The sequence below is a fragment of the Eriocheir sinensis genome, unplaced genomic scaffold, assembly GCF_024679095.1.
Source record: "Eriocheir sinensis breed Jianghai 21 unplaced genomic scaffold, ASM2467909v1 Scaffold721, whole genome shotgun sequence".
Lineage (NCBI taxonomy): Eukaryota > Metazoa > Arthropoda > Malacostraca > Decapoda > Varunidae > Eriocheir > Eriocheir sinensis.
In genome coordinates, this window is record NW_026112078.1 from 136984 (window position 1) to 149425 (window position 12442).

General features: G+C 42.2%; 1 long non-coding RNA gene across 1 annotated transcript; it reads right to left on the bottom strand.

The window, feature by feature from the left end:
- Positions 1 to 5521: 5521 nt before the first annotated feature.
- LOC126994105 (uncharacterized) lies at positions 5522 to 9583 on the bottom strand. Its single transcript, XR_007748801.1, has 3 exons — positions 9462 to 9583; positions 6250 to 6466; positions 5522 to 5734 (listed from the first exon to the last, which is right to left on the bottom strand). It is a non-coding gene; the product is annotated as an uncharacterized LOC126994105 (long non-coding RNA).
- Positions 9584 to 12442: the final 2859 nt, after the last annotated feature.

Sequence of the window (12442 nt, forward strand, 5' to 3'; positions counted from 1 at the left end):
ACTGTCCCTTTGCGACTTCAATACACTGCAAATACATCAGATAAACACTTAAAATCAGTAGAAGGCTTTAAAACAAACACATAGGAGATTACATAGGAGGAACTGCTCTGAGCTGATACTCACTCCTGGTTTGGGCAATCTCAACGCTTATATATAGATCACAGGTGGTTAAAGAGACATAAATCAAGGCAAATTAAGACGTTTTTTGCTGTCTTTACCCCATTGGACATGTGTAGTGGGTAGTATCGCGACTTATTTCCCCGAGGAGGCATTTCTCGTACGCACCCGGCCCCAGCCGTGGAGGGAGGAGGCTGGTGTGTTATTTTTGTGTTTTTTGAAGCGAATTATCCTGTTGCCGAGGGAGCCATGCATCTGGAAACGGTAAATAGTCCCTCGTGATTGTTTTGGGCGGGTGAGGGCAGTGAATTAAGGCTTGTAATAGGTGGAAATAGGGAAAATGTCGGTGGGGGTGAGAGGTGGATTTAAATGGCCGCCGTGGTCGTTCAGAAGTTCATCGTTTTTTACTGATTTCCGGTAAAGTAGAGTACGTGGCGGCACGGGGCTTGAGGGGCAGGGCGACACGTGCATTGCATTCCTGTGTGTGAAGTTGGAGAGCGGGATATAAGCCGGTAAGGTCAGAAAGGTCACGTATATAACTGGCTTGGGGTGTCCGGCTCCATAGATGACCTTAATTATTAATGACCTCTAAGACCTTCGGGCACTATGATGGGGAGAACTGAGATGAATGACCTAATGTATGGGGTCAAATGAGGTGTGAGTGTCTTAAATATTGAATTATGGGCGTTTAGCGGTGAGGTCATAAGGGCGTAACCGGCGGATGGAGCCAAACAAAACTTACGTATTATCTCAGTTATCAATAACACCTAAGAACTTTGAACACTATGAGAGGGAGAACTAAGCTGAATGACCTAATGTATGGGGTCAAATGAGGTGTGAGGGTCTTAGATATTGAATTATGGGCGTTTAGCGGTGAGGTCATAAGGGCGTAACCGGCGTATGGGAGCGAACCATACGTGACCTTATATCCGTGAGTTTTGACCAGTGTAAGATGCCTGGGTACTCCTATATTAAGGATTAGGGTGTATTTGTGTTGTATTATTGCAGATATGAGGTGTGGGTTGTGTTACTCAGGAAATATTGAAGGTTAACGTGAGCTAGAAGTGTTTTAAGGGTGACTCGTCTAGCGGGCGGGGTGAATTTTACGAATTTTTCAGATTTATTTATTTCAGTGTTATTTCTCTTGATTTTTTTGCGTTTTCATCATCATGGTTGTGATTTCATGTGTGTCTGAGGTGGTATTGATGGTGATTGTGGTGATTTTAGGTGATGCATGTGGTGGTGATGACCCGGGGTGGTGAACCTATTAACTCTAAGGGGGAATATGTAGGTTAGCGTTGTTGCCTTGACCACATGTGCTTACCCTAGACCATCGGGTGTCATTCTAGAGTTATACATGCTCCTGGTACTGCGAAGGCTGGCATGAACCTATATTTTGCCTGTCAATATTTACTTTGCTCTCACAGGAGGTTAAGGTTAAAATCTAAGTTTAATCCAAGGTTAGGATAACTTAGTGATGACCAGTATCTTATCCTAGACCTGGGGGCTTCGTGGTGCAGTGGTTATAAGCAGTTAGCACACCCGGCTCACAACCGAGAGAGCCTGGGCTCGATTCCCGGGCAGAGTGGGAAAATTTGGGAGGCTTTTCCGATACCCTATGCCCCTGTCCACCCAGCAGTGTACCAGGTATTAATTGGGGGTTGTGTCCCATCTCCTGGGATCTGTTCCCTTCTTTAATTCCTTCCCCTTCTGTCTCTCTCCGGCATATGACCACAGATGTTGCGCCGACTAAATGAAATTTTCCAACTTTTTTATCCTAGACCATCGGGTGTTATTCTGGAGGTCTGCTCATGATACCGTGAGGGCCGGAATTGACCTATTTTGTCTGTCAATTTTTATCTTGCTCTCACAGGAGGTTACGTTAAAATCTAAGTTTAATCCAAGGTTAGGATAACTTAGTGCTGACCGGGCATTTTTTTTGTTAATGTTTCCGATATTTTTCAGCCCTTGAATATATAAATAAGTGTGAAGTGATGAGACTTGGGTGTTTTTTCTGGAATAACACCCACTTGTTTAGGATAAATAGGCAGGATAGGCCTCTCACCACACTGCCGTTGATGTCACTGGCGGGAGAGGTGGCTACGGTCATCTCCATACTCCCCGCCTCTTAAAATATTGTCTTGGGGTGCAACACAGTATATATTTGTTTTATTTCATTGTGGTAGTAGAGTGCACGGCAGGTACGGTTAACCCGGTAGCTGTGGGGATCATGTTTCTTAACTTGGTAGCAGCGATGGGTCAAATTTGTGTCTTTACCGTGTAGCAGCGACGGGCCAAATTTGTGTCTTTACCGTGTAGCAGCGACGGGCCAAATTTGTGTCTTTACCGTGTAGCAGCGACGGGCCAAATTTGTGCCATGATATAAACCCCCCAAAATAGATGATACATAATCTGATCACAAATGCTTTATATATAATATGAAATGGTTTGTGTGAGGGTGATTTTTCCATTTTTCGCTTGGAGGGACCATTCAGAAACATGATCCATGCTGCTACCACTGGCCCTTCCCTCTACGGGTGAAAATTGATTAAAATTTCATCAGTAACACAAACCACTTCATAATATATATCAATGCATTTGTGATCAGTTTATGCATTATCCTTTTTTTTTTTTTTTTTTTTTTTTTTTACGTCTTGGCCTATTGCGCCGGTAGGCTTCTTCTCGGTGGATCCTGATGGTCGGTGGTGGGGTTTATATCCTTCTTAATATATCAAGTTACATATCATGGCAAGAATTTGGCCCGTCGCTGGTACACTGTAAAGCCACAAATTTGGGCCCTTGTTACTACCAGGTTAAGTTAGGTCTTGTTAGGATAGCTCAGCAAGTTTGGGCAGGTTAGGATAGCTTAGATTTAATTCTCTAAATATATGGTCTTGGGGGTAACACACCTGGAGATATATTTGTTTATATTGTGTTTTGATAGTGGCTTGCTAAGACTAGATTAGTTTCATGATGATTATGCTGAGTTTATGGCTGAAAGCTTGTTATATTCACAGCGACATTTGAAATTTGGAGAGCGTGGCGATTCGGATACGGTGCGAGGGTTTTGGCCTGGCCGAGTGAATTTCTTTATGTGCACCATGTAATTCTGCATGTTTTCATATATAATACATGATGATTATGTTGAGTTTATGGCTGAAAGCTTGTTATACTCAATAGCGACATTTGAAATTTGGCGCGTGGCGATCTCGGATACGGCGCAGGGCGCTGTTTTGGCCTGGTCGTAGTGAGTTTCTTTATGTACCATTTAATTCTGCATGTTTTCATATATAATACATGATGATTATGCTGAGTTTATGGCTGAAAGCTTGTTATATTCAATAGCGACATTTGAAATTTGACGCGCGTGGCGATCTCAGATACGGCGCAGGGCGCTGTTTTGGCCCGGCCGTAGTGAGTTTCTTTATGTGCACCATTTAATTCTGCATGTTTTCATATATAATACATGATGATTATGTTGAGTTTATGGCTGAAAGCTTGTTATATTCAATAGCGACATTTGAAATTTGGCACACGCGGCGATCTCGGATACGGTGCGGGGTGTTGTTTTGGCCTGGCCGTAGTGAGTTTCTTTATGTGCACCATTTAATTCTGCATGTTTTCATATAATAAATGATGATTATGTTGAGTTTATGGCTGAAAGCTTGTTATATTCAATAGCGACATTTGAAATTTGGCGAAGCGTGATGATCTCGGACACAGCAGAGGGCGCTGTTTTGGCCCGGCCGTAGTGAATTTCTTTATGTGCACCATGTAATTCTGCATGTTTTCATATATAATACATGATGATTATGTTGAGTTTATGGCTGAAACCTTGTTATATTCAATAGCGACATTTGAAATTTAGCGCGAATGGCGATCTCGGATACGGTGTGGGGTGTTGTTTTGGCCTGGCCGTAGTGAGTTTCTTTATGTGTACCATTTAATTCTGCATGTTTTCATATATAATACATGATGATTATGCTGAGTTTATGGCTGAAAGCTTGTTATATTCAATAGCAACATTTGAAATTTGGCGCGCGTGGCGATCTCGGATACGGCGCAGGGTGTTGTTAAGGTTTTTCATTATCAGTTATCGGTTATCGGGAATAAGGTTTTCTGTTATCGTGCCCTGCTATGGCGGAGACGCTGTCTTTCTCCTCAGTCTGAAGCTAGCCAGCACTGTGAGTGGAACGTTTCTCTGGAATACACACACTGCATTTTGACCCCTACTATGGCACCCAAGCATCCTTCCACCTCGTCCAGTGACATAAGAACATAGGAGTCTGCACGAAGCAGCTCCTCTGAACCTTGGCTCCCGTGTATCTAACCCTACCTAATATCGCTGTCCATGACGCATCAACAAAGTGATGGTGGTGAGTGTTTTTGTTGTGTCAGTGACTTACAAATGTAATGTAGCAATTCTTTCTTTAGAAAACTTTAACTTAACCCGGTGGTGGCAGGGATCATGTTTCTTAATGGTCCCTCCAAGCAAGAAAAATGAGAAAAAATCACCCTCACACAAACCATTTCATATTATATATCAAAGCATTTGTTATCAGTTTGTGTGTTACTTTCCTCTCTGTCAAAGGCTGTAAAAATAGGCAAAAATAAAGCAGAAAAATAAAAATCAACCCTTGCAGGTGAAAAAATAGACTGTTAGCTGTTGAGACCAGACCATGTAGTGAGCCTCCTCCCTCCCTGCTGGCTAGGCTTCCTTTTAATATGTATTTCCACATGATGCGCCAATATTAGGAGTCTTTTTCACACCAATATTTACTGTATAATGATGACTTGACTCCTGCATTAGCACCGGTGAGTGAGTTAGGGCTTATGAACTTTGATGCCAGGATTGGAGGTGACTTATTCCTGGGTTTAAACTTATACAAAATCAGGTTAGCAACATGTCTGTGGTAAGTCCCTTGTACAATAAGAAATATTACTTTCCTCTCTGTCAAGGGCTGAATAAATAAATCAAATTAATCTAACTATATTATAAAGCAAAACCAATCTTGCATGCATAATATGTATCCAGTGTGTAGTAAGCACTTGGCAAACATATATCATGCACCCTATGCTTAACACGGTAGCTGCGGGGATCATGTTTCTTACCCGGTAGCAGAGACAGGCCAAATTTGTGGCTTTACCGTGTAGCAGCAACGGGCCAAATTTGTGCCATGATTTAAACCCCCCAAAATAGATGATGTGTAAACTGATCACAAATGCTTTGATATGTATTATGAAATGGTTTGTGTGAGGGTGATTTTTCTCATTTTTCTCGCTTGGGGGACCATTAAGAAACATGATCCCCTGCTGCTACCACCACCACTGGGTTAAAGGCCTTTCCTCTAAGCAAGGGGATGTACTGAACATTTTACAACACATTTGGTTACTAAGTGAGCTGCTGAACATTTTACAGCTCAATATAACGGGTTCACCCTTTGGGGGCTTCTGGCGGGGGTAATGAAGGCAGGGCAGGAAATGAGTAGAGAAAGCTTACCTATTTCTCCAAGCTGCTGAAAAGCTTGTTGGTGAAGAATTACTTGTCGGTGAAGAGACTGTTGTTGAGGTGAGGAGTGCCCTGTGTTATGGAACCTCCCAGCACTGCTACACCAACCTGCAAATATGTGTCCACTCTCAAAGTCTTGTACCGGGAAAGACAGCATGGGATAATATATTATAAAATCTCTCTCTCTATCAAGGGCTGTATAATTAAGATAATTAATTGATACTCTCTCTCTCATATTTGTTTTTTTACATACTTTTCTTCCTCTACCCTCCCTCTCTCTCTCTCTCTCCCCCCTCATAACTCTATACATACAGCCAGGCCTATACTTTGAGGCAGTGCCAACATTGCCAGACTGTTGTACTCAGCCTCTTACATTTACTGACTTCCAACACAAAATCTGTCTCCTGGTCCTCAATAACGAGATTCACTTATATTAATCATTAAAATAGTTAATTCCTCTTGTTTCTTGGCAATACAGTGTATTTGTATATGCATACAGTCCCTTACAAGCTAGATAATATAACACATAATAGGATTGATAATAATGACAATAATAATAATTTAATACTAAGCTATTCTAACCTAAAACTTATTCAAACCTAGCCATACTTTTTTTTCCTTACCTCCCTTGGCTGGGCCTGGTGGTGGGCCCAAGCCGGCAAGTGTTTATAGCGGCCCCATCTTGCTTTCCCTTGGACAGTCCCATACAGTCCAGGATGATGGTGGTGGTCTTCAGGACAGGTAGACTGTGGCAGCAGTGGATTCAAACCCTCCTCATCCATGACGCAGTGAACGCAGGACCGGCACGCTAACCACTCAGCCACCGTCTCCTTCCCCAGCCTGTGTTCCGACGCCAAATATGCAAAAAGTAAAAACATATGCCTCAATGTGTCATCCCAGACTATATATAAAGAGAATTAAATCTAAGTCATCCTAACCTAACCAAACTTTAATGAAACTAATCTAGCCTTAGCAAGCCACTGTCAAAACAATATAAACAGAAATATATCTCCAGGTGTGTCCCCCCCAAGACCATATATTTAGAGAATTAAATCTAAGCTATCCTAACCTGCCCAAACTTGCTGAGCTATCCTAACAAGACCTAACTTAACCCGGTAGCAACAAGGGCCCATATTTGTGGCTTTACAGTGTACCAGCGACGGGCCAAATTCTTGCCATGATATGTAACTTGATATATTAAGAAGGATATAAACCCCACCATCAACCATTAGGATCCACCGGGAAGAAGCCTACCGGCGCAATAGGCCAAGACGTAAAAAAAAAAAAAAAAAAAAAAAAAATGGATAATGCATAAACTGATCACAAATGCATTGATATATATTATGAAGTGGTTTGTGTGAGTGATGATTTTTTTCTCATTTTTCTCGCTTAGAGGGAAGGGCCTTTAACCCAGTGGTAGCAGCAGGGATCATGTTTCTTAATGGTCCCTCCAAGCGAGAAAAATGGAAAAAAATCACCCCTCACACAAACCATTTCATATTATATATAAAGCATTTGTGATCAGATTATGTATCATCTATTTTGGGGGGTTTATATCATGGCACAAATTTGGCCCGTCGCTGCTACACGGTAAAGACACAAATTTGGCCCGTCGCTGCTACACAGTAAAGCCACAAATTTGGCCCGTCGCTGCTACACGGTAAAGACACAAATTTGACCCATCGCTGCTACCAAGTTAAGAAACATGATCCCCACAGCTACCGGGTTAACCGTACCTGCCGTGCACTCCACTACCACAATGAAATAAAACAAATATATACTGTGTTGCACCCCAAGACAATATTTTAAGAGGCGGGGAGTATGGAGATGACCGTAGCCACCTCTCCCGCCAGTGACATCAACGGCAGTGTGGTGAGAGGCCTATCCTGCCTATTTATCCTAAACAAGTGGGTGTTATTCCAGAAAAAACACCCAAGTCTCATCACTTCACACTTATTTATATATTCAAGGGCTGAAAAATATCGGAAACATTAACAAAAAAAATGCCCGGTCAGCACTAAGTTATCCTAACCTTGGATTAAACTTAGATTTTAACATAACCTCCTGTGAGAGCAAGATAAAAATTGACAGACAAAATAGGTCAATTCCGGCCCTCACGGTATCATGAGCAGACCTCCAGAATAACACCCGATGGTCTAGGATAAAAAAGTTGGAAAATTTCATTTAGTCGGCGCAACATCTGTGGTCATATGCCGGAGAGAGACAGAAGGGGAAGGAATTATAGAAGGGAACAGATCCCAGGAGACGGGACACAACCCCCAATTAATACCTGGTACACTGCTGGGTGGACAGGGGCATAGGGTATCGGAAAAGCCTCCCAAATTTTCCCACTCTGCCCGGGAATCGAGCCCAGGCTCTCTCGGTTGTGAGCCGGGTGTGCTAACTGCTTATAACCACTGCACCACGAAGCCCCCAGGTCTAGGATAAGATACTGGTCATCACTAAGTTATCCTAACCTTGGATTAAACTTATTAACCTTAACCTCCTGTGAGAGAAAAGTAAATATTGACAGGCAAAATATAGGTTCATGCCAGCCTTCGCAGTACCAGGAGCATGTATAACTCTAGAATGACACCCGATGGTCTAGGGTAAGCACATGTGGTCAAGGCAACAACGCTAACCTACATATTCCCCTTAGAGTTAATAGGTTCACCACCCCGGGTCATCACCACCACATGCATCACCTAAAATCACCACAATCACCATCAATACCACCTCAGACACACATGAAATCACAACCATGACGATGAAAACGCAAAACAATCAAGAGAAATAACACTGAAATAAATAAATCTGAAAAATTCGTAAAATTCACCCCGCCCGCTAGACGAGTCACCCTAAAACACTTCTAGCTCACGTTAACCTTCAATATTTCCTGAGTAACACAACCCACACCTCATATCTGCAATAATACAACACAAATACACCCTAATCCTTAATATAGGAGTACCCAGGCATCTTACACTGGTCAAAACTCACGGATATAAGGTCACGTATGGTTCGCTCCCATCCGCCGGTTACGCCCTTATGACCTCACCGCTAAACGCCCATAATTCAATATCTAAGACCCTCACACCTCATTTGACCCCATACATTAGGTCATTCAGCTTAGTTCTCCCTCTCATAGTGTTCAAAGTTCTTAGGTGTCATTGATAACCGAGATAATACGTCACATCCGCCGGTTACGCCCTTATGACCTCACCGCTAAACGCCCATAATTCAATATCTAAGACCCTCACACCTCATTTGACCCCATACATTAGGTCATTCAGCTTAGTTCTCCCTCTCATAGCGTTCAAAGTTCTTAGGTGTTATTGATAACTGAGATAATACGTCACATATGGTTCGCTCCATCCGCGGGTTACGCCCTTATGACCTCACCGCTAAACGCCCATAATTCAATATTTAAGACCCTCACACCTCATTTGACCCCATACATTAGGTCATTCATCTCAGTTCTCCCTATCATAGTGCCCGAAGGTCTTAGAGGTCATTAATAACTAAGGTCATATATGGAGCCGGACACCCCAAGCCAGTTATATACGTGACCTTTCTGACCTTACCGGCTTATATCCCTGTCTCTCCAACTTCACACACAGGAATGCAATGCACGTGTCGCCCTGCCCCTCAAGCCCCGTGCCGCTACGTACTCTACTTTACCGGAAATCAGTAAAAAACGATGAACTTCTGCACGACCACGGCGGCCATTGAAATCCACCTCTCCCCCCACCGATACATTTTCCCTATTTCCACCTATTACAAGCCTTAATTCACTGCCCTCACCCGCCCAAAACAATCACGAGGGACTATTTACCGTTTCCAGATGCATGGCTCCCTCGGCAACAGGATAATTCGCTTCAAAAAACACAAAAATATAAGAGCCGACTCCCTTCACGGCTGGGGCCAGGTGTGTACGAGAAATGCCTCCTCGGGGAAATAAGTCGCGATACTACCCACTACACATGACCAATGGGGTAAAGACAGCAAAAAACGTCTTAATTTGCCTTGATTTATGTCTCTTTAACCACCTGTGATCTATATATAAGCGTTGAGATTGCCCAAACCAGGAGTGAGTATCAGCTCAGAGCAGTTCCTCCTATGTAATCTCCTATGTGTTTGTTTTAAAGCCTTCTACTGATTTTAAGTGTTTATCTGATGTATTTGCAGTGTATTGAAGTCGCAAAGGGACAGTTAAACGATAGCAGTGAGTGATATATTGAAAATTAAGCAGTTTCAAGCCCCCTTTGCGAGCTATTTTCCGACTGCGAGATGATTCCTACCACCTCAGTAGATTCTCGTACTTGAATTAAATGACCCTGGAACTGTCTTTTCCGCTCCAATAACTAGATTTATTTAGAGATAGGGTCGAAATGTTTAATTAATAGGGCTTTTTTGCAGTGCTTAGGTATATTATCGCTGACATAAATAGTTTTAGTTTAACCTCGGAAACATTAATTACTCTATTTAACTGCCCTTTGCCCTTTTATCGCGTGTTCTGTCATTAGTAAACCCCAATTGTTCTGCCGGGGCCTTAATAACAGCGGTAAGGCCTTGGAATCATTATTATTCGTTATTAATGGGTTGGTCTGGGTCTGGGTCTCGGCACATGTTGTGAACGAAACTGCAGAAAGTATAAAATCCTATCACTCTTCAGCACGGGCTTACAATATGATGTAATGAGCTTATATGTGGGAATAATGGCTTCAGGGAGTTCTTAATACACTTAGTAGTCTCCTTACGCGAAGCATGGAGGAGGGAGGAGGAGAGGGAGATAGAGGGAGGGAGGAAGGGAAATGAATCACGTATTAATTAGATCTTAAAGCCATTGGTTACAACGTTTCTTCCTGTATAAACTGGTAATTATATCGCTTTTTCTCTTTAATTAAACCTAAAACCGTGTAAATAATGGCTTTGAAATATTTAATAAGGGAAGATGGACGTTGGAACAGGAAAACTCATTGTTGTACCTCAAAACTAATTGTTCCAACCTTTACATAGATTTACATAGAAAATCAGACCACACAGACCCCATGGTCCAGACTTGGTGGTCTGTCCTTAAACCTAAGTGATTTTACATTAATCAGAAGACTCCAAAACGTTGCATTTCTACTCTAGTTGATATTAAGTTGAAGGATATATGCTGAAATGCTATATCTTATGCTATCAAGCTGATTTAAGCTTACGGTCACATGCTGACTTCATGATGCATGCTGACTTGAAATAAAGGTCACAATATATGCAGTAAGTTTAGTTCAATGACGGCATTGTTCACTTGTATAACTCCTATGCTGAGCCTATAAAAAGTCAGCATTGAAAGAGATAGCCATGCTGACTCGATCTTATGCAAGCTGATTTAAACTTATGGCCATGCTGACTCATATGCTAATCTTAACTTAAATCCATGTTGAACTCCGAACTCAGCATATCAAGAAAACGATCATGCTGTCATATATAGACCACCATGCTGAGCTCAGAGTGGCTATACAGACTGAAATCAGTAACTCTTTAATGCATGCTGAGTTCAAAATAGGATCAGCATTGAGAAACAGCTAGGCGCCATTCTGAGTGAGCATTGCTGACTTGTTCATAATTAAACCCCTATTAATAGTAGTAGTATACAGTAGTAATAGTAGTAGTAGTAGTAGTAGTAGTAGTAGTAGTAGTAGTAGTAGTAGTAGTAGTAGTAGTAGTAGTAGTAGTAGTAGTAGTAGTAGTAGTAGTAGCAGTAGTAGTAGTAGTAGTATGCTGAGCTCAGAAAAGGTCATAGGCTGAGTTGAATTAAGCATATCGCTACAAAAAAGCTTCCTGTACCGACATGCTGAGTTGGGGGATCGAGCCAGCTAGGCCATGCTGACTTCAGACCATGCCGACTTAAAGAAATTCTGGGCCATGCTGAATTTGCTGAGCTTGGCTCCATATGTTTCACGAATGTAGACAGATCAACATTGTTTATGATCGATGACACTTTGCGTACGAGGAACAAATTAAGGCGTAAAACTCAAATGTAGACAAGTAAATTCAGACTGAACCAAATTTTTCTTCACCAATTAACGTTGTAGTGCGAGAATGGAATAAGCTCCCTGCCTTCCTTCAGTGGTCACACGATTGATTTCCTTTAAAAACAAGCTCGATCGGCCGTCACTTCCTTCAACTCAATATATTAACTAGAGTTGAAATGCAACGTTATGGAGCCATCGGATTAATGTAGAACCACTTAGTTTAAGGACAGGCCACTTAGTCTGGACCCTGGGGTCTGATTTTCTATGTAAATCTGTAAATTAAACCCATCCGAAAGCTATGACGTAATGTTTAAACCTCCGCGTACCCAATCAGCTGTTTTAATCAGCTGATCGGTCACCTCAGCACGCTACTGATATATTGTTTCCGGAGTCACCACACTCGTACGGAACATGTTTATTGCATGACTTGACCTGTGACCTAGCATACCGAGACACGCGGATGAATGAGATTCTCTAATATATAGACTTACGAGAAAATAACAAGTTTTTTTCTCTCAGAATGGCAACACCCCCGCCAATGGACTCGATCGCTCGCCATATATAATTCTTCCGCCTCGTCATTTTACTTTTTTTTTCAGCTTTCTCGTCCCCTGCATGCATGATATTTAATGTTGTACTTAACGGCAACATCAATAAGGGCTGATATCATATTAAGCCGTGCTGGGAAGAGAGAGAGAGAGAGAGAGAGAGAGAGAGAGAGAGAGAGAGAGAGAGAGAGAGAGAGAGAGAGAGAGAGAGAGAGAGAGAGAGAGAGATGCTGACTTTAAATGCCGAC